The following is a 24,575-nucleotide window of genomic DNA, read 5'->3' as shown; positions in this document are numbered from 1 at the left end:
TGTGTGTTTCTACATAATTCTGATGTCTAGAGCAAACCCAACTTTATTCCATACTGACATGAAAAGAGTACTGTCAGGATACATATTAACAATGCTACAAAATGATTGATATTAGTATCGAATCCATAATTTCGTGGTCTCTTATGTAAATAGTTGTACTTCCGATTCCGCTTAAGTCCAATTATGTTCCATTAGAATCCCAGGTGGTGACGTAGTGATATAAAAATACCGAATTCAAACGACATTAGAGTCGTACCGTAAGTTTTCAGTGCCGCATCTTCCATTAGTCCAACTAGGCCCGTGTCTACAAGACAACATGTTTGAAAAGCGCAAAGTATAAAAATTACATATTTTTTCATATAAAACAGTTAACAAATCAAGAACAAATTTATTATTTCATGAACAGTAAATTTTACTAATCCAATATGTTAATGATAGCTTAAAAATAAAAAAAAAAATAATTATGAACATTTTCAATTTTTAGTTTCTGCTACATAGTTGTAGATGTAGCATCTTCTGGCAATATCCAGCTCCTAGGAGGAATGAAAGGATCTGACATAAAAAATATTTAAAAAAGGACATTTGTGACGAATCCATAGTTTAGGATGTCGCTTACATAAAGTGTGGCAGTCCGGATGTCATATAAGTTAAGTTCCTATTAGCACCCAGAAGGGCTGTTTTAAATTGTGACATGTAAAAGAATGAAAATGACCAATGTTAGTGTGGAATCCACACATTTGAGGGTCCGTAAGTTCATTGGGAGCAGTTCTGATGACCCTTAAGTAGCCCTACACGTTGAGCTTGCGGTAGGGTTAAGATCGTCTAGCACATATATTATTGAGAGTCGAATGGAGTAACATATACAATGATTTCAAACGACTGATATTAGTATATAGTCCATAGTTTCGTTATAACGGAGATAAATAACTTTACAGTTGCAGCATCGAAGACGTTCATACTGCTCTAACATTTAATGTTTCTGCATAAATATTTGTTCCAGCGTAACTCCAAAATGTCTGGGTCAATCTTTTCCAAACGTCGTGACATATTACATTCAATCTAAGAGGGAAATAGTGTGTTAGTATGATACCCAAAATTATGAAAGTTGGGAGGTGTGACATCTAAAAATGATGTAAAACGACTGGTCTCATTGTATTATCCATAATTGTCGCGGTCGCTGAGATGGGTTGTTCTGCAGCTAATGTCATTTACATTAAAATTCGTTATAATCTTCACAGCATGAGGGGCAGGGAGAGTTAAAAATACATTTTCAAATATTACTGAAATATTTGTCCAATTCATAGTTTACGGAGTCGCGAAAACGTTGCTAATAACTTTGGATGATAATTTGTAGCCACTTTAAGCTGGAATTCTTAACCATATTAATATCTCACCGTGAGAAGAAATGACTATTTCGACTAGTACATGTAAAAAGGCAACCTTCCCAATCGATAGAAAATTGTGTGGATGTACGTTTCTTCTTTTGAATGAAATAAGAAATGTTAAAATCAGAAATGGAGTGAATCAATGGATCGGTTGGTTAGTGGGTAAAATGGGTCAAGATTTGAGGGTGGGCCAGTGGATTGTGGGTCAAAAGGACGTGAGCTCGAGGTGGGTGCGAATATTCAACCTTAAGTTTACTAGCCGCATATTGCTATGACTTCGTCACGTTGTTAACGAAATGATCATACGTCAGTTTCTGGAACACCCAGAGTTTTCTCGTATGCAAGGTCTCTTTGACCTCTACCACATTCAACAGGGACACTAATGCTTACGTATCCATGACAACTAAAATTATAAAGGTTTCTGCATCGAGAATAGAACCGAGGACCACATACACCAAAGGCGGATTTGCTACTCAATGGACCAGCGGGGAGAGCAATTACGGATACGACGTGAAAAACATCGTTCTTAAAAGCATAAATTGCGAAGCTCTTCATTTAGCCAATCAAACAAACCCCTCTGTCCAGATCTAAGAGGTGGTATTGTGAACCGTTGGTTCCTAGCGTGTTGTCCAATGAACATCATATTTTAATCTGAATACTGTATTTTTTCATTATATACTGTATAGTCAAAGAAATAAAATCACTGATTACATATGAATCAGAAAATGCTTCAAAGTAACTGAAAATATCAAATCTAGTAAAGCTACTGTAAGTAACTTTGGAAATGATTGCCTCCATTGAGAGACCTCCCATTCTCCTCATTCCAACATCTTTTTCTTTTTAGGGAAGAGGAGATCTTGCTTATCACATTCAGTATTCATTGAAATTGAAATTTGTGACAGCAACAGTTGAAAAAATTTCAGCCTCACCGGTATTCGAACCCGGTAAACCGAACAGAAGTGAAATGTGCTAACCACTCACTTACCGCGCCACTTAACCTTGCACCAAAACTAATAACTAATTAAAATTCTTTTCATGGAAAAATATAGACAAGATATTCAAATATAACAAAAACAAACATATATAAACCAAATATAAATAAGAAAGTATAAGCAAGTTGTGTCAGTGTCTTAATGATTTACCCGAGATTTCCTCGTTTTTTAGCTCAAAAAAACAAGTTATATAGACGTTGCTCAATGAAGAAAGTATCACGAAATATTCGTCAAGTTGAGCCTACGTCATCGGCAGAGCCGTAACTTATGAACATGAACGAACATGAACGAAACGAACATGAAATAAAAAAATGAAGGATGGAATAGGGTAGCTACATTATATAAACAAGAGAGCACACAAAAGGTAAAAAGAAAAAAATAGCCTTGGACCCATTTCAGTAATATTTATTCGTATGGCTTTGAGATTTATCAATATTGTCCAATTAATAATTATGCAATTTATGGAATGGGCCCCGAGAATAAATAACGGAATCGAGGACCTTGCCGTGCGGAAGGGCCCACCGGCTCCGGTAAGCCATTAAGTATTAAGAATTTGTTGGAGAGAGTGGGCCTAATAATTAGAAATCAACTTTTTCTAGGGTGCTAAATAAGCTCATTAATGCTTGCCACTCCAGAAAAGAGTTGAGTTGATTTTGAGTTTAATGTCCCGTTCGGCAGCGAGTCAATACGAGACGTGGTCCTATTGATTAACGTGTTATCCGAACCAAATGAGCTCCAGCAGGGAATTGAACTCGGGTCTCCCACGCCAAAGGCCCCCCAGAACAGAATCTAAGTTACGACGCTGGTCATCAGTTGCAGGGATAGTCATAACATACATTAAATTTCGTCTTTACCACAATGTTTAATATCCAAAATACATTTCTTTGTTTATGTTCCATAACTACTATATTATTTTCTTATATTCATATGAGGAGTTTGTTGCAAATTGAACCGGTGGCACTGACTGAGTGATCCCGGGTATTCGGCTTCTGATCACGGGGAACAATCTACTAGGAGTTCGAATTCCTTTGAAGGGCAATGTCGGAAATTTAATTGTCCTCAGTGTTTCTGTGTTCGTGTTCCTGTACTTTTTGGAATATGGCGAAAGCATATGAGGTGTAAGTGGTGAACAATACTCCGGTTGGGGTGATTTGTTTTAAAAAAATGTGAAAGCAGGAAACTCTCATTGCAGCTACTTGGGTTGAAATTCCGTCGTGGTAGTTAGTATTTTTCTGAATTCGAAGATAATGATTATAAATTGGTATTGTAATTATGTTATTCCTTTATTATTATTATTATTATTATTATTATTATTATTATTATTATTATTTTATTATTATTATTATTATTACTACCGCAATGGAAAGAAATAGCAACATAGTCGATGGTATACATAGGAACAGAAAAGATATAGAGTGTGTCAGATGTTTCTTAAGCTTACAGATCAACGCAATAATATTATTACGTTTACGGATTTACAGACAGAATTATCATTTTATGACAAGAAAAGGAATATATATATTTGATAACTGATAACAGTAATGCATTTTGTTTCGCCCTTCTTCTAGGTAGAAAGGTGATGTGACATCTTAAATAGAATCATTCTCGTGACCAGCGATCCCTATTGTAAGTTCGATCACTATTAGAAATTTGTGCACAGCTTCGAACGGTACTTATTTTGGGCTCTACTACAACAGTGAATACGTGTTTAGCCCTTATGTGTTCATCAATGGTTGTCCAAACACGTTGCTTGCCAGACAGTTACGAAGGTTGATACAGATGATGTAATTTTGTGTTATTGGCGTTTCACCTGTAAAGGAAGTTGTCTCAAATCTTAGACCCAGAAAAATGGAATATCTTTCATGTTACTACACATCAGAAATATCAGTTTTGTAGATTGTAAAATTTACTGAATTACCACACCCGGAATCGTCCCCAACGTTACGAAACTAACGCTTAAGCTACTACTCTAAGACATCACTGTTCTGGGGGAAGGAAAAATGGAGCTGTAGTGAATTCAGCAATTACACACTTTTACGAATCCGATGTAATAATGCTGAAACTTTCTGATTTCAATCATGGTAAAATAGTAAAGTATTATGCAGAAAGAATAGTCCAGAGAAGTCAATTTTAAATTTGCAAATCATATGTGCCTAGGCGCTCCCATATGCTCTCGCATCGGGCCCTGTTTTTTCACGGTACGGCATTGGACAGATACTTATATTGATTGGAATCCTGTGTTTCAGGGCACTTTAATATCTTTTCAAGGTAATTAATTTACCGAACCTTCATCCGTAATTCGTTTCCTGTTTTTACGCGTTTTACTCACATTTACAGTTTTTCCACTAATTCTTTGAGAAGATTTAGAAAAACACAGAAACATGGAGGACAGTAAAAATCATAAACACTATTCGCGCGTTCTTCCGTTGCCTGTGGTAAAACAACAGAATACGGTGATCATGCAATTTTTGGTCTTTCATTTTCTATGTGGTGCAAAATTCAGAGTTGGTGTGGGTCGTTGGGAGTGGGTCAACAGCATGTGACACACTGCGAGCCATGATCCACCGTGTCCCACTGCGACACACAACCCACCGTCACCCACCACTAGAGATGCAAAAAGCCGGCTTTTCTGAATCGATGTTTCTTTGGAAATAAAATGCCGGCTTTTGGAAAAAACGAGAATTTTGAAAATTTTGGCTTTTTTTCATTTCCATGGTTTAAATAGCTTTCTTATAGTATAATCTAAAGCTAAGTAAGATTCCATTACCTGAATGCCATATTTTCTCTGGAATTCAGCATCATGATTTATGAATTAAAGTAAAAATAAAATACGTCGTATTTGAGGGCAATTTAAAAGCTATTTAACTTGATTAAAACTTCTGAATTATCGACATTTTTTCCTCTCTAGAGAATTTCTTTTTAGTCATCCGTGTTTCACTTCTTAGAGCTTAGTGCTCAAGCTTCTAGCACATAATTAATCTTATGGTTCTTGATATATCAGTCAGAACGAACGTTTGTCAATATATTCGTAAAAGCATACATCCACGATTCCGTTACACTGTAGCTGTGCAATGATTTTATAATCTTCCTAAAACAATCTTGAATACCATTTAATAGAAATAATCAGTATCGGATTTAGAAAAATATTTCGAAGGTTTTTTCTTAATAATGTGTGTTGTTTTTCTAAAAATTCTAAAAATTCTAAAAATTCTAAAAATTTATGAGTACAAACATAACAAATATTTCGTATCGTTTGTATATTCAGGTATAATCTTCCAGATACAACCTTTAAGACCATTTTATACTGATAATCAGTGGCGGATTTAGAAAGGAATTTTGGGAGAGTTGTTTCTTATTAATGCTTAGTTTTTCTAAAAATTCCTAATTTTTTATTTGAATACAGCTTGTAGTTTATGAATAAAGGCAAAACTAATGTTTAGTTAGTTTTTTAAATTCCGTAATTTCGGGGTAGAGACTTCAATCCGAAAGATATCCCCACCCTAACCCTTTTCGCAAATCCACCACTGCTGGTAATTAGCAAGAACAAAGATTTAAGAACGATTAGGGAGGAAGTCGGCCAGTACTCACAATACGCGCACTATCTCTACATTCACAGATGGAATTAAGAAAAACTTTTGTGAAAATGGGCCAATGCGGGGTGGAATCCCATGCTTCACGATAGAAGCGCCAAAGCTAACCACTCACCCATTTTTGTTGTACAGTTGTGCTTAACTTAAATGTATTCTCTCTCTCTCTCTTTCTCTCTAGGACAAAAGCTGTCCATTGACTTCTGTCCTTATCCAGTTTCGGGTACAAAACCTCGCCTGGCCAAAACCTCGCAGACCAAAACCTCGCCTACCCAAAACTGAGGGCAAAAATCTCGCCGGCCAAAACCTCGCGTCCCAAAATCTCGCCTGGCCAAAACCTCGCGGTCCTGATCTCGTGACAGAATCTCGCCTGGTCTAAACTACGCAGGACGTAATCTCGCGTGGAGGAAATGTCGTCGTGGGAACTGGTCAAAACCCCCACAGCCTAAACACCCACACTCAAGAAATGTCAAAACGCCCACACAAACGGTCATAACCCCCACACAAGGGGGTTTTGACCTAGACCCAATGTCGTCCGTAAAAACGTCGTCGCCACGATTTCATCGATGTTGAGTACCCTATTGCTGCTTGTATGTGTTTTGCAATAACACATAATTGCATTTTAAATAATGATAAGAAAAATTCTAACGCGTGCTTTGAAAATCTATCCTATATAAAAATGAAAATGACTATTTTTTTGGACATCATATCTCTTGAGCCACTCGACCAATCTCGATGAATTTTTCAATATAGATGAGGTTTGTGGCTGGGATTTATTTTAAAATTTCATTTGGCGGCACAATGAAAATGACTGTGATATATTTAAATATAAATAAAACTTAATAACTCTTGAACCACGAGACCAATCTCGATCTTGGATGTCTTATATCATTCCACTTTGACAGGTACAGGGAGGGGAAGGTGGAGACATATAGAAATACATAAAAATGAAAGTGGTTGCGTTTGTGACTTAATAACTCTCGAACTACTGGATTAGTCCCTATCAAATTTGCAACATATATGGGGTTTGAACCTGGGATGGATTTTACTTAATTTTGACGCTGACCTTAGGAAATTCTAACAAAATCTAATAATATTTATGAAAGTATGAAATAATATCTGAATTTTTACATCCGAAGTTTCACCCGCGAGATTTTGTCCGTATTCCCTTTATCCAATTCAATCCAGTTTCTACTCTGCATTCCTATTTCTGCTAGATTCATCGTAATTTGTCCTCCCATCTGGGCCTAGGTTTTCATAATGGATGTTTCCCGATTGGTTTTCCAGTTAATACTTTGAAAGCGTTCCTAATTTCTTCCATTCTGGCTACATGACCTGCCCACCTTAGCCTCCTAGACTTGATGACTCTAACGATGTTTGGTAAACCGTATAAATATTGTATTTGTTCCTTATGAAGATTCCGCCATTCCTCATTCCCGTTCCTCTTGGGTCCAAATATTCGTTCCAGAATTTTATTCTCAAACAATTTCAGTCTGCCTTTTTCCCTCAGCCTAAGCGACCATGTTTCACCATATTCCCATTTCTTTTCGGGTATTTGTCGAATGGTAAATATCTGGTCGATTTCGCCTAAATCCACACTGACAATCTCCAAAATTTCATCTACGTATGGGGTCAATCATATTAATAGAATGTTAAGAGAAATGCCTCGATAATTATTACAGTCAATTTTTCGTCTTTCTTGTGAACTGGAGCAGTGACTGGTTTTTCCACTTTTTTAAAATATATTCCATAGTTTTTTTGTAAAAATAAAATAAAAAAAAATAAATAAGTAAAAGTTTCGTAACGATATGTTGAATTTTCTTGTTAAAAATTCAAATACCTTCAGGACTGGGTAAACCGTGATGATGGTTATATATTCTACAGCTTAGGAATCCATAAGCTCAGATGAACCGTTTATTACGTATATGATCCATGAACAGAAAATTCGATACTTTCCCGATCCTGAACAAGCTTAACACTAGAAGCACGGATATTTTGAACCCCCTAGAAGCACGAATCAGTCAAATTGACTGCTTTCTGTTTTTGACTAAAATAGAAAAGAATGGTGACACAAGATGACTATTTTATTGACATTCTCAATGAGACACATCTAGAAGTAAGCCTAGAAAGCATATGATTTATTTTATTGTTTTTATTTATAAACACTAAGGGCGTTAATATGTAATATTAAAAATATTTATTAATGTAATAAATTTAATATCAGTATTTCTAAAATAATAAAAGAAACAAGAGATTACTGTCACTTTTAGGTTTTAAATTTGATTGTAAAATAATATTTACTATGATATCCTTCTAAAATATCTTCTTAGAAGACCATCACAAAGTCACCCACACTTGGGGCAGATAATTCGCTTTCGGATCTCTACAGTACACACTGTCCACAAACATACTTTAGACATTTGTAGCATAGTATGTCATCTGTTTTCTTTTCTTTTTTACACAATGGTTCTTGACATTTTTTCGCTTGTGTGTGGACGCGCAGTGACATTACCAATCAAATCTTCGAAAAAACGTAAGAGATATTGTCACCTACTGATTTTCTTTCTAGTAGCTTCTCTGTACATCTTCCAGGAATCAATACGCACAACTCACTTTGTGTTTCTTCACCATTTGATCCACGATGTCTACACTAAACTTCATATGATTATAATACGTTATAGTTTCGTTTCTTTTTTCTTATAATGTCCTGAAAATTGACACTGACTCACGCATGGAACTCAACACACAGACACTTTTGTTGATTTTACATTTGTAGACAGCTAATTCATTACTACTCTGATCGCGGTAAACATCACAGTGATACAGGTCTTTCAGCTAGTTTCCTTGTTGTGAAGAAGTTATTACATTTGTCACATTTATTCCTTTTCCAGTAAAAGGATTTATCAAACTGGACACAAGTTACAAATAATTGCCTAGATATTAAAAGCCATTGAGGATAGAGTAATTGTACGTCAGCTAGTAACCAAATTTTGATGCCAAATTGATCGGGATAATTTGATATATATTGCAGAAATCGAACTCTCACTTTTGTAGGATAAATTTGCTCGTCAAGTTCACGTTGTCATGTGGTTTGTAACATTTTATGCTGTTCTCAATAAAATCATCCCACAGTTCCGACTCGAGTGCGAATTTGTTCCCTTGACGTGATGCAGATCTTGAGCCTTTTCATCAAGTATCAAGTACCGTTTTATTTCACAGAACCTATCCCTACTCATTATTTTCCTATAAATTATGGCTCTGTTGATCTTTCCCACAAAACCCCACTGGGAAATGCCGAAACACCTCCATAAATAATAAATCCGAAATAAGACTGTAGTTTTGAAAGAGTTAAAAGTCCATATTGCTGACTGTAGTTGCCTATAGGCTTCAGAAACGGCGCACTTTAGGATATGCCTCATCATAGATTTATCAAATAGTAAACTAAAAGCACTACTACATTTTTCCTCAGACACTTGCCACTTGGCAAAATTTGTCGGTCCTGGAACTTCGCGAACAATTCTGCTTAGATGTACGTCCAACGTTACCTTGTCACAAATCCATTTTTTTCTAAAATGTTCCATCTGGAGCAATAAAACTGTCACCACTACTGGCGTTGTTATCTCCATCGCTGTGTTTCTCTCCTTCATCACTTGAATATAAAATGTTCTCTTCAGGTTCAAAATCACTCCAGTTTCCATACCCTTCACTCGAATCCTCAGATTCATCTTCTAAGACATGATGTAAAATTCGAAGTATTTCTTGAGTTCTCATCGTAAAATGTCAATGTACATGGTTCAGGTCAAACAACTCCAAGTTCACAGTAACATGTAGATATTGGCCGCATGTATCTGAACTAATTTGTTTAACGACCATAAAACACTGAGAAATATCTTATAACACACAAAAAAATGAAGTTATAGTTGGAACTATGTATAGCAATACGCCTAATAAAACAACAAGTTATCTTAATTTTTCTCTCTTAAATTACAATGAATAAAGGTTTCAATTTTTCTTTTGTCTAAAAATAAGAAATATTTAATACTGCCATATATAACTTACAAACAGAAACACTAATTTCCTATACTCTTTATAAGGCAGTCAAAATGACTGCTTCGTGCTTCTAGGTATAACTGACAATAGCGCCCCTGTAAAAAGAAGCATAAACTTATTATTAATGCTATCAGAAAGTGGGCACAAAAATATTAAAACTCAATGAATTTCAGGGCCTTAGCGAAAACATTGCAGAAGTGATACGAAATTATGTTTCTTGAGGCAGTCAAAATGATTGCTTCGTGCTTCTAGTGTTAAGGAACAGTCAGTGCATTACACAATTTGGAACTTTACCGATTTCGCAGATCCGAAGCACCTGATAGGTGGTAACAGATTATTACGTATCTGATCAATCAGTGAAAAATTGGATCGAAATATTCACACAATGTATATGAAAATAAAAATTTAACTGACAAATTTCAAGAATATACAGAACCACCCGAAACGAAGCTCTTGATGTGCAGATTTCTTTCATGTTTTTCTTTATTTTCCCAAGAAAAGAGGGTTGTGATATTTTGAAGTAAAAATGCTACATATAATTTTGTTAGTTGTTTGTGTATCATTTTTAGTACTTATTGTATATAAGAGTATTGTATATATATTGTGTATCATTTTTAAGTACTTATTGTATAAATATTATTACATATATTGGTTAATCGTTTGGAATTCATAATGTAAATATGTTAAGAATTTAAAAAAATATCTTTTTGTAATTCATGGTTTATTTTCGAGGTTTCATATTATTATTTGCATCAACCACTAACTAAACCAGTTTTTTGTTGCAGAGAAGCGAAACAAAGTCTGCTTTATCAGTTTAAAGCAAACTTTTCAAAAAAGCCCAAAATTTCCCAAGCAAAAAAGCGAAGCAGAAAAAACCGAGTTTTTTTCAAAAAGCCGTTTTCCCGAGCCCTTGCATCTTTACCGACCACTCACCACGACGCACTTTGACCCACCGACCCTCCCTGCTCACTCCATTGTAGACAGCATCTTCTGACGCGACAAAACGCCAATGAACCACAAAATATATTAAATCACCTTTACGTGTGATTTGGTTACCTTAAGGTGAGTCTAAAAACACTAAAATAGTACCAGAAAAGTACAACGAAGGAGGCTCGAAACACCAATCTTATGATTACTGGGCGGGTGTTTTTCCGACTTCGCCACGCAGGCGATGAAGGAGATGTCGCTTGTAAAGGGATAAATCGTTGAGATCGTTTTAATTTAGTCAATCAGAGTGTTCTTTTAACCGTATATATGAGACAATAACTGTTTTTGATGAGATAGAATGCGTTCGCCATGTATTTGTATAACAAAATGATCCGTGTCTATTTACTTTATTTCATAGATCTCCCATACTTTCCAATGATCGACGACAGTTGCCATCTAAATTCATAGAATTAATGCATTTAAGATTTTTTACATCATGATGTTGAGGAAAAGGATATTCTTGACCGCCGGAGCTCGCTTTAGGAGCAAAAATAATATATAATAATAACCGCATGCAAATGACTGGTGATAGTTCGTGTTGGTGCAAAACGATCCTATATAGATAGGCTACAAATTATATACGATGTGAAATATCATAATTTACACAATTTCCCCCACGAAGTTCATTATATAAACAAATCCGATTCACAAGACATGAGAAAATCTAAAATATGATTTTCATATACCAAAAGAGGCTTGAAGGGGTGAACCTTGAATTTTAATCTAAAATGCAAAAGGATATTCTAATTTAAGAGTGCGAAGAAGTTTTTTCTTTCGTTCGTCAGTTATCTTTAATAGCTGCACGTTCACGGTTATCAATAGAACACAATCGCAAATCCTAGTGGCATAGCTAGGATAGATTTATCAAAAAAGAATAAGTGTACTTAAACAATTCTTACCTGACAAACCTCTTCGGCCATGCCCTGAAATTATGAGAATTGTACGTTTAGTACCACGTTGTCTTAAATGAAATTATCAAATACATAATTTCTCAATATATCGATAACAAAATGAGTACTGTAACAAGATGAGGTACGAGGTTCTTTCTAAAAAAGGATGATTGTATACATATAATTGTATTATTAAGTATCGTGAAGGGAGTACCTATATTTTGGGCATATAATAATATTAAAGCACAATCTGATAAATCACAATCATATCTGCAACACAGAACATGGTAGCAACATTTTCCAAACAATAAAATGTTATCATTATGAATTAAACATACTAGAATCCTGTAATAAATGTCATTCTTGAGACTATAAATGCCAAAGTATGATACTATCACAATCACCCTTAACTGTATATTTTTTCATGTGAGTCAAAAAAGTAAATACGAAGAAGCACTGTCAAAGCTTTTGGGCATACGCTGCATTCTACTGCAGTAGTGTTGCCAATGAGATTAATGTATTGCAATCGATATATCAACTACAAAATGACTTTATGAATATTTCCTTCTTTATATTACAAATTTAGTTATAACATTAATGGCACTATGCCCGTACGCCGTACGTTGTTCGTATTTTAGCCCACAGGCGAGGCCTTAGGTTTTATGTTATGCATGTGGAGGTTTTTCTGGTGTTTTAGCCCCTATCTTAGTTCTCTCGACCAATGAAAATGTCTGTAACTAGTCTTTGAAAGGATGGATCTTTACCTTCTCGAAAGTATAAAAAGGTTTACAAAAATGGTATTTTATGACTGAAACCATACAAGTATCATCTTATTGCCAAAAAATTGCCAATGTACTGTTGGTAATTATATCATAATATTTAGTACATATAATACATATCATTCTCTTCTCACTACTATAAAAATGTCCTAATTAGAAATAGTCTTTTTGACTGTAACCTACTTGTGCCATTCAGAACGTGGTTTAAATTTTCCTTGACGATCCAGCAATTCCATTTCATAAGCAGCAAAAAGATTAGTTTCCAATTCCACGTGTTTGAACATATCTGCTCCAAACAAAGTAGAAAAACAATCTAACGGAGTAAATGAAGGATCAAGAACAACGATAAACACTACAGTTACTTTGCAAACAGGAAAATACGGTTGGACATCACGATTGGACCACCTTCTGTCACTTTCTTTTACATTGCTATTAGATGAACCTGCACATGGTTCATCCAGCAACAAGGATTAACATCACCCAACCCAGAACTAGTGTCGCTTTCTCCGCCACTCCATCCTAGCAGAAAGTCTTGATCTTCATCTCCTTCTAAATCAATGACTTACGTCAAATGCTGATAGTTCACCAAGCACACCTACAATATTCTCAGCATCCACATAATCATGGATGTGTGTGGAAGCCATTTTATCAAAGTGCAAACGTCGAGCTCAATTAGAAAGAAGGAACACTGGATAGTACTAGTGGTGACATATGTTGACTGTATGGCTAATGAAATACTTCTCTTCAATGTAGTAGTGACGAATGTCGAGTACGTCCGTTATAATGCATTTAAAATTTAAAACATATGTTGTAGGGATAAAGATACTAAGTGTAAAACGTATACTCAACAGATTTTATACCATGAGATAAAATCCACCCTCCAATGCAAATGTAAAGATCGTGTTTCTTTATCTTAGACAAATTTAGAATCCATATTTTTCACGTAATGCTTGTATTCATAATGAGAGCAAGATATGATAACATACTTTTCGTAACACCGTATGTCACATGAACGTTTTCAATTATCTTTCCAGGATTGAATATGAATATGGTAATATGATATTATACTAAACATTTTGAAAAGACTTGAATTATTTTATATTTGTTGGTAAATACAAAATATATTAGAAATTATGAGTATGTCTAAGAATATGCAAGTAGGATAAAGAAGAAAATTGTAACATTTAAATTTAATAATTAATTGTTTCACCAACTTGTTGCTGATATATATCAGAGAAATGCATAAGGCTGACAAAGCTTCTCACTTCAGTAGTATAAAGTTGAATATATTGAGAGGTGAAACATTGGTTCGTCTACCTAGAAGAAACTACTTCAATATTTTTCAATTTTCAACTAATATCATGGATAAAATACATTTTGTTATACTTCAGTTCTTGTCTATTTAACTCTTTCAGTAATGCAAATAGTATCTCGAAGTTAAGTATTTTCAATTTTAACTGTTACTTGTCTTGCCAACAAATTTGTACGTCTTGTCCAGATTCAGAAATATTTGAAGAAAGTCAAATATCTCAGCTTTTACGACAGTACATTAAAATATTTTTTTCTCACTTCAGTCATATGTTGGTGCAGAAATGGAAATTTTAAAACTTTTCTCTCTCGTGGGAGTTGCTTCATACTTTGATAAGATCATTGTTCGTAGCTGCATTTAGATATTCAATTTTGTTTTCATTATTCCAGGTTGTCTTCTGCCCTTCCCTCTCTCAACACGGTTGTTCAAACGGATTACCAAATAAGCTTCCTAAACATGCTGTTCCTTTTCTACCACCTTCATGATCTCTCATCCTTCGTTAGTTTCTTTTAGTACTTCTTCGTACATATTTCCTTTCGGCCTATTATATGCGCATGATTCTGCACCCCAACTACATTTAATTCTTTTCCAGCTTGGATAATTCAACTTATCTCAGTGTTTATCAGTCTGACAAGTAAGTCCCTTCGTCAACACCATTGCCTTGATAAATCATTTCCGATAATACAGCAACACATTTCGTGATGTCAGCGGCTCTTTCTTCCAATTGCATGCTTATTAAGCTCGTACTATTCTTTATCGTGTGTATTTTTGAATACTTCCGTCCGAGAATACTTGGCTTATTAAATAGGAGAACGTCTTAAAGTCTTAGATTTACTCTTTTTATAGCCCCTCTCTGTATTGTTCCTGTGCACATTGTCATTTTGGTTTTCTTCTTACTTATCTTCCTTTCCAGTGCCTTCCACTTCATTGTTCTAGTTTGCAAGTGTTTCCTGCAAGAAACGTTTCTGTTCTCAGATATCAGTGCTATGTTAACAATAAACCTGACTGTGCTGAAAGCATGACCATTTACCTTTACGCCTTTCTCGATCCTATCCACTTTATTCATAAATTCTTCAATGGAAACGTTAAAAAGAAGAGGTGAACATGCTCATCCTTGGTTTACTCCTTTATGTATTCCCGCTTCCATTTGATTTCTTCCTATAAAAGCTGCCTTGTTATTTTAAAGCTGTTATATCATTGTCCTGTCTCTGTAATCCAACTCCAGTTTCTTCAACGCTTAGAACATGATATTTCACTCTACCTTGTCAAAACATTTCCCTATATTTACAAATGTACTGTTTAATGATAAACCGTAGGCTCGGTTTTGCTTCCCCTAATTCCGTTTTCCTCCTTAATCCAAACTGGTCGTCGGATAGCCGTTATTCGACTTTCCTTCCACTCGTTTTGTTATAATTTTGCACAGTATTTCCCATGCACGGGAAAACAAATTTATATGTAAAGTCAAAATATATATGTTCATATTGACATTATTGGCGAACATCCACACAATTGTATTGCATATGGCATTAATATGCCAATAGTTCCATACTAAAGAGTGAGGACGAAAATTCACGGCGGAGTGTTATGTTGTGCTAGGGAAATCAAGAGACTATCCAGTTTCGTTCATGTACTCATTTACTTTCAGTCGACAGTTAGCTTCGGACAAGCATGAGCTATAACAATTTATTTGTGTCTGCTTTATATACGAATCTCTTTGTTAAAAAGATGTATGTCTGGCAAGCAAACTTTGTTGGAAACAACATAAAACTGATTTTTTAGCAATTTATTTCGTTTATGAAAAAAATGTGTAGGTGCACCTTGTTATTTATCATTTATTAGCTTCATAGGATATAAGGGCAACATGTGTATACTATTGAGAACGAAGTTAAACTATAAAATAGATTACACATAATTAATCTACCAGAACTTAAGTAACAAATAACATCTTGTCTACACATTTGAAATTGACTTCTACTTGAAATACAAAATATGTTTGCTTTTATCAATAATTATGACAGGAACTAGAAAATTTAGACACTTAAGAAATTGAGTTAATATCTATTTCAATCAGACTGTAATAATGCGATGTAGTGGCACAGTGGGTTTGAATTTAACATGTAAAGATGCAAAGTAAGTAATATGTCTAACGAGACAGGCACAGTTATTGAGATTGCCATAACATGCAATTAAAAAGATTTCATCCCACACCAAAATTACAATCTAAAATTCTATAAATCAATCTTATCTTTTCTTTTAATCCAATATTCTATGGTGTTATGCATGAAAAAGCAGTATGAAATTTGTAATATATCAACTTGTATTATCATCTTGATTCTTCAACACACATTGACACACAACAATAATTTACTTGCTACTAAGGGTAGATCTATTTCGCTTATGGATAAACATTTTATGTTTAAACGAAAAAACTCATTGAAAATAATATTTTTTTTAAATGAGACTCATAACAAGAATCAGTTACTACATTAGCAAAAATTAAACAATCTAAATTGTGGTCAATTTTTTTCCATCACCTAATAGGTGTTGTGTATTAAGCCTTCAAATATTTTTCCTGGGTCATATACTATACGCAGTGCACACAAAGCGTCATCAGGACTGTTAATTTCATCGTATTGAATGTTCAATATTTTCTGAACAAGTTGAAGTAATACTCAGTCAAATGAGAGATTCTGTATAAATATGGGCTGTAGATTGACTAATAGCATGTACACAAAAGACAAACAAGTAGGTACATGCTTATTATTTCACTCTAATGCAAAGAATGTAAGTGTTGAACATAACAATTTTAGGGGTTTAGAAGGAACACTGAAACATTGAATACAAGAACGGATAGATATAATTGGCCTAATATATGGTTCGATATTTTATATAATTTTGTTAGTGCACGTCTTCATAGTTCAAAGATAAGACATAGAACTTTATTTTAGCACGGTTTGTTTGCAAAAACACTAAATTATCCTTGGAATTTATCAATTTACTTCTTCCCTTCTCTACCTTTGTTGTCTGCTAATTGAGGAAAGTTATTTGCTTTTAGTATGATTGAGTATTTCATGAACACGGAACACGCTAATATTAGGTGGAATTCCGCCTACCAGACCATATATTGGCGGAATTACCTAAGTATTACTTTGAATAATTTCTTATAATAAGTTGTTGTTAAAACTGTTAAAGAAAAAATATTTAAATAACTAGATATAATACTTTGTTAATTGATTTTGTCCAATTGTGGTTGCACATTCTTACCTTTCGGTCTCCAAGCTCATCTCCTTTCCATATTCAACTCGGATATTGTTATGAGCTTTAAAATAATAGCGGGAAAGAATTTGGACTAATTATCATTGGTCCATTTGGACTAATTTGGACTAATTGGACTAATACATAAATTAACATAACACCATAGCACTTGGGTTCAATGAAAGGTGCTTGTGAGGGAATAATCATATTTCCTTTGCCTATTATTATATATTCTATATTCTCCGTAATTAAAACTTGAAAGTAGGGCGTGGTTCGTAAGTAAATTCATTTTAATTAAGATATCGTGGATGTACACTATTATTTATTTATTTATTTATTTATTTATGTATTTATTTGTTTATATCTTTTCAATTTACTTTTTCTAATGAATCTCCTTTGATTGCGAAGTATTATTATTGCCTATCGCTCCACGTTTGTATTATCGGGTAATATATATACACAACACATTGAAATTATTGTTTACTTTTCTTATTATTGTTTTTGTTGTTAGTGGTAGTTAAGATGGATCTCGCAAAGATAGGAATACAAAGTAGAAACTGGATGCAATTAGCTATGGATAGAAGTCAGTGGAGAGCTTTAGTGAACGCGGCACTGAACCTCCGGGTTCCATAGGCCATAGAGTTAGTTAGTTAGTTAGTTAGTGGTATTAATATCGCGTCGAACAATATGCTTAGCTCAAAAAAAAATATCTTTTCATGAGGTAGTAAATTTAAAGTAAACCTTTATCAGTATAAACACTTTTAGCTTTCATTAACATTTCAAATTATAAAATTTAATCATTGTAGTTCATTGAAGTACAGTTCAGAACTTTAATCATTTTTATTTCTGTCATTTTCGGAAGTGAACCGAATACTCACTTTGTGTGATAGGATCTGGATTAATGTATATTTAAATGTTTAGTTTGTAAGACGATAGCGATAATTTGTGAAAGCCCTGTGACGCCTTGCGAGATTAGAGGAATCACCGCGCAAGCGCTGTTATGTGAAAATATGTCCTAGATTTAATTTTTTATTCCTTTTACAAATTGTGTAGGCACTATTTGTTTTTATTAGGCTTCTGGTGAAGACTGTAACAACAGTTAGTATTTCTTACATAGTGTTAACTTTCTTTTCGATTTCAGGAAGGCACAGGGTTATAGCTAGCAACGCTCGCTGATCAAGTAGCGTCCTATGGTAGCTAATAGTTGTTTTAAGTTGCACCATTTGTTACTCACTCTCCCTTATCTTGTTACGCTTATGCGAGTGAGCATGAGGTATATAAATCCAAGTAAGGTGCCCGATGTTAGAACAGCAAAACTCATACATATGCCTTGTTTTAAAAGAAAAACACTGAAGACGTTTCGGAGATTATTTCTGACATCAAGGAAGGCAAAAGTATAGACAAGCTTGGGTGCACATATGCTTCCTTTCGGAGTTATAGGATACCGAAAACAAAACAAAAAAGATTCGAAACTCCATAGCTCCAATGCTATTGGATCCATCCTGTATATTCATTGTGCCAAATGTCAAATATGGTTAGATTCTGAGATTTGTAACACACAGTCTATTGTAACAATAGAAGAATATTCCTAGAATCGTTTATAACAATTAGATTACCTCGTGTCAATATGCTACTCTATACCCATGGCAGATGTTTCAAAGTTGAATTCAACATAAGCGATATTTAGCAATTCGTTCATTTAAGTAGTGTTTAAATGCCCATATAATACCTACATGGAATGTCCGAATGATAGTTAAAATGCGCAAACACGAATCATGCGTTTTCTCCTGCCTGTTTACAAATTTTCAACTTTTTTTGAAAAAGTGCATATTTGATGAGTTTTTTCCTTAAAAGTTGGACGATCTACCCATTCCTCAAAATCGAGCGACTGCTTGAATTCAAAAGTTGTCTAATTCCCTTGCCTTACATTGTCAAACTTTTATTAAAATACTTCTACTAATTAAAATTCAGCTTATAGTGCGATTGAGTTTTATTCAATCAGAGTTAAATAATCTATTTTATAGCTAGGAAAACATTAATTTATAATGCAAGATATACGAGTCAATAATATAAAAGCTGTATATGTGACTCATAAGTAAATATTCCAAAGTGAAACCCAACAGGCTGTGTTATTTTGGTAGATCATAACACCTAACATGAAATACGTAAAACAAAGAAGACCTAGAAGTTTTATAGATATCTAATATGGTTCTTTATTCCAAAATAGAATCAGATTTAAATTTATAAAAGATAATAGAAATCAACATATTATATCCTTCAAAACTTTAAGAGATGTTCCAAAGGAAAGACAATGTAAAAATTAGTAAAATTCCCTAAGCGAAAGAAAAGTTCGTATGAAGGAAAGTGGGATAACAAAAATTATTTAGTGAATCTACTTTATAAGCTCTGCTGTCTTTAATTATACAAACAGCTCTGAGTGCAAAATGATCCTATATAAATATGTAGAACTCACTGTCTCTCTCTCTCTCTCTCTCTCTCTCTGTATACTGTTATTGTAATATATATATATATATATATATATATATATATATATATATATATATATATATATATATATATATACAATAAATTCAAATTATTGCTCACTTTCTTTATTATTGATTTTGTTGTTAGTAGTATTAATATCGGGTCGAACAATATGCTTAGCTCAAAAAAATTCTTGAGTTAGTAAATTTAAAGAAAAAATATCAGTATAAACACTTTTAGCTTTCATTAACATTTCAAATAAGAAAATTTAATCACTGTTGTTCATTCAAATACTGTTCAAAATTTTAATCAATTTTATCTCTGTCATTTTCGGAAGTGAACCGAATATACACTTTCTGTGATCGTATCTGGAATAATGTATATCTAAATTTTTAGTTTGTAAGACGATAGCGATAATTTGTGAAAACCTTGAGATGCCTTGCGAGTTTAGAGGAATCGCTGAGCCATCGATGTTAAGTAAAAATATGTCTTAGATTTAATTTTTATTCCTTTTATAAATTTTGAAGACATTATTTTTCTTACTGTATATAAACATTATATATACAATACCGAATATTTATAATTATATGTGTTTAATGAAATATGAGAATATTTTAGATTTTCTGCGCGAAGGTCAAGATATAGCCATATCCGAATGATAAGGCGTAAGAAATTATAAAAGAAGAATTACATGAATCAAGACAATATATTCCGTGGAAGAAACTTACATTTTAATCTAGAATAACAAATTGTGTAACCATTCGAACTTGAGAAGCACGAAGATTTTTTTTTATATTTTCTTTTGCTTTTTTTCGTTAGTTACCTTTATTATCTGAAAGTACACGGTAGTCAGTCGAACGGAATATCGCGTTAGTTGTCGTCGTATATTCTTATCGTGCAGTTACCATATCCATGCAGGAGAAAGTGTACTTAAACAATTCTTACCTGGTCTTCCTTTTGATCGACGACCTGAAATTGTGAAAATTGTACACTTAGTAGAGCAGTTTCTTACATGGAAATTATCAAATATATAATATTTGAATACTTTGATAACAAAATAAAGACGATAACAAGATGAGCTGTTTTTTTCTTAAAAATGTTGATTGCATCCATTTAATTTTATTATTAACTTTCGTGAAGTGAGTTCCTTTTTTTTTGGCATACAGTAATATTAACTACCATTATATCTTCAAAACAGAACATGGTAGTAGCATTTTCCAAACAATAAAATCTTAACATTATGAATTAAGCATACTAGGCTCCTGTAATAAATGTCATTCTTGACACATATAAATACCAAGCAATGAAACTATCACAATCAGTCACAACTGTATATTTCTTGATGTGAATCATACGAAGAAGCAGGGTCGAAGTGTGTAAATTTCTGGTCATTCTCTGATTTCTTGGTGCAGTAGTGTTGACAATGAAATCAATATACTGGAATCAATATTTCAAGTTCCAAATTACTATTTGAATATTTTTTTCCTGAGTAGTATAAATCTAGTTTTGAGCTAGTAGTCAACATATTTTAAGTCTTAATTCAAAATCCGGTTCCGAGCGCGAAAGCGAAACCATGTTTCGGAATCTTAGAAGATATTTACAATGCATGTGTTTCACTTAATGTTTATAAACATAATATGGGTACTGTAAAAGAACAAACTTTTGCATTACACTTGTATGTCATATCGACTCTGCCCCTCGAAAAACCGCTATGTTACATTAGTGTTAAAAATGAGTTATGCCGTGCTAATAAGCCTCAAAGCTGCCACTCAGCGGTCTTATAATGTGATAATGGAATATTCCATTCTTTCGCCACAAAAATAAAAAATAATAGAAAAGCTTCAAGTTCTATCCAGGTAGGTATTAATTTTCTATGTCCTTATAAAACACAAAAGTTAAACTGACATGTACTATGTAAATACGAAAAATATTAATATAATATTGTTGAAGCAAACTACATGTAATATATGAACAGTAACTATGAGTACCTTTAATAATATACATGCAGACTGAAAAGTTAATTAACATATTTAAACTTCATAATAAAACATGTCCACTATTCCATGTGGATATATTTCAGACAAAAGCATAAGGATGAAAATGCTGACTTCAGTAGTAGAACGTTAAGAGTATTGAAAGATAAATCATCGGTCCATGTACATTGAATAAACTATTTCTATATGATTCAATTTTTAACTAATATACTCAATAATACATATGTTAAGTTACACGTGAGTTCTTTCCTCTCACGGATCCAAAACGAAAAATGTGTCCCGAAATCAAGTGCTTTGAGTTTCATTCATTTGTTGTCTTAGAAGCAGTTTTGTGATCCTAGTCCAGGTTTAGCAATATCTGGAGAATGCCAAGTATTTCATCTTTTATGACACGGAGGAAAAACTTCTCCTTCCTCACCTCAACAATAGGACTGTGGGTAAATGAAAATTTTTAAAACTTTTCTCTCCCTTGGCGGAACTGTTTTATGCTTTGATATGCTTTCCTGCTTTGATATGCTTTTATGCGTTCCTTTTCGTAACTCCATCTAGATATATTCTATCACTGGTCTTGATCGTCCTGGCTTTCCTTTTGCCTTTCCCTCCATCCACACGGTGATCCAATCATAGTGCCGAATCAGATTCCAAAAATTGCTGTCTCTTCCTTTTTATATCACCTTCGTTATCTGCCGTCCTTAGCGTCCTTTAGTACTTATTAATACCTTTTCCTTTCGGATCATGAGATGCGCAACATTCAGCGCTAATAGTTCCTTTAAAATGCCTACAGCTTATATATGTCAGATTTTCTCACTTTCGACGTCTCTGGTCCGTTCCCGCGCTCCATACCATCGTCTTAATAAATCGTTGTCGAACACCATATGACAAACTTCTTGATTTTAGCAGTCACCTTTTCGTATTACATACATGTTTAGCCTGCATTATTTTTGATCTTCCACTGCTTCCGTCCAAGAATAATAGATTACTTAAAAAGGAGAAATTCATTGGGTCTTCAATTTTATCTTCCTTAAACCATTAATTTGTCTTTTTCTGTCCTGCTCTTGTTCTCTTTATCATTTTGGTTTACTTCTTATTTATCTTCATTTTGCATTTTTTTGGTGACTGTTTAGGTACGCAAGTGCTTCCTTCATCTCCTTTTTCTTTTCCAGTATCCGTGCTATGCCAGCAACAAAACAATATTGTAATCAAATCTTACCATTTACAAGCAATTTGCGACTTTCTCGTTTTTTGTTAATGGATTTTTCAGAGCCTCTTCTATATAGACGTTAAGCAGGTAAGATGAAAGTCAACATCCATGCGTTAAATCTTTACTTATGCTTGCTTCCTTTTGATATCTTCATATATCAGCTGTCTCATTACTGTGTAGTTGATATATTATTATTGTGTCTATGTATTTAATCTTTAGATCAGTCAACGCTCTGAACATTGTATTAAAATCTAGGTTTTCAAACGATTTTCTTATATCTACAATGCTTTAACTAATCATTTTTTATTCTTACTCAGTATTGTTTCCATTATTACCGTTTTCCCTCCTGAATCCGAACTTGTCCTTCAATAGCTGTTCTTCGATATTCTTTTCCATTAGTTAAGGGGTAATTTTGCACAGTATTTTTGAATCACGGGAAAGTATACTTATATGTAAAGTCAAGCTATATATTTTTATGTTGGAATTATTCGTGAACACAAACATAAATAATGTTATTACTTATGATATTAATATGTTAAGGTTCCAGAATAGAAAGTAAAGTAGGTAATTCACCGCGGCGTATTAGATTGTGCTCTGTGGAAATGAGGATGATATTTTGTTTCGTTTATTTAGTCATTTACTTTCACTCGGCAGTCATCTTTGGACAAGGATCAGCTATAACGAATTCCGTGTGACCGATTTACATATATGATAACACCAGTGATGATTCAAACTTGAAACATTACCAATATTTGTTAGTTTTGAAAATAGTATGAATAATATTTCACATCAAAGTCGTTTTGTACATCTCCTCTGCGCTCCTAAACTCTCCAATTATCAACAAGAGACGTCCATAACAATATTAAACACATTATACATCCAACTTCATTTATAATCTCACTCTACATACTATTCGGCAGATATTAAGGTTTCTAATCCATAGAGATGAATAATTTACATCACCGTGGCAACGATGCTTAAAGTTATAATTAAACCATAAGCGATCATATTTTAACACAGTTGTAAGTATGATGTCCAGAAAGACTACCGGAATTCATTGTAGACGCTGCAAAAGACATCCATATACTCGCTAGCTACTTCTTCAGTGAATTATTAGCAAGATAGTTGTTTGGTATTTAGATAGGAAATTTTAGATTTCAGGTTACAGCGTGGCATCTTTATTGCACCATATCGGTAGTTGGTCTATCAATTTCGGGTTTCCGATGGAATTCTACGTGCCATTTAAATTTTGTGAAAAATATGTTTGCCCTTTATTACACTTATTCAAAGTACATTATCAACTTTGTAATCTGTAGCACTTCTCAAATATCTTCTCTGGTCCTTGCTTCGGGTATCAATCGGTTATGTGAAAGAGCTGTTTAGAATGACAAACTACAAAGTAGTAGCTTTAGAAGGCTAAAAGTTTAAATTGAAATTCATCGCCCCTGAATGATCTCGTTTATTATTTTTGTTCCAATTTTATATTTATATATCATCGGGTAATGTTTAGCGCTAGTGAAACCAGTATGCCACTCGCACCATTCAGCATATTGCGAGAGAAGTTGGGACTGGTAATTTATAACCACACAATAAACCTGTATCGAACCCAACTTAATAAAAAACACCACATTGCACGCACACCCGTGTTGTAACCTGAAT

The 24,575-nt window shown here is 33.8% G+C and overlaps 1 long non-coding RNA gene across 1 annotated transcript in view; it reads right to left on the bottom strand.

Annotated features, from left to right (window-relative positions):
* LOC145682760 (uncharacterized) overlaps nucleotides 1–24,575 on the bottom strand; it is a 780,074-nt gene that overhangs the window by 415,909 nt on the left and 339,590 nt on the right. Inside the window, exons 5-6 of the long non-coding RNA XR_014130953.1 lie at nucleotides 20,667–20,690; nucleotides 11,901–11,924 (exon numbers count right to left, since the gene is read on the bottom strand). This is a non-coding gene — a long non-coding RNA (uncharacterized LOC145682760). The remainder of the gene's footprint in view (nucleotides 1–11,900; nucleotides 11,925–20,666; nucleotides 20,691–24,575) is intronic.

The sequence above is a fragment of the Thermobia domestica genome, chromosome 4, assembly GCF_964235325.1.
Source record: "Thermobia domestica chromosome 4, izTheDome1.hap1.1, whole genome shotgun sequence".
Classification (NCBI taxonomy): domain Eukaryota; kingdom Metazoa; phylum Arthropoda; class Insecta; order Zygentoma; family Lepismatidae; genus Thermobia; species Thermobia domestica.
Note: the sequence above shows the minus strand (reverse complement) of the source record. Positions and strands in the feature narration are given on the sequence as shown.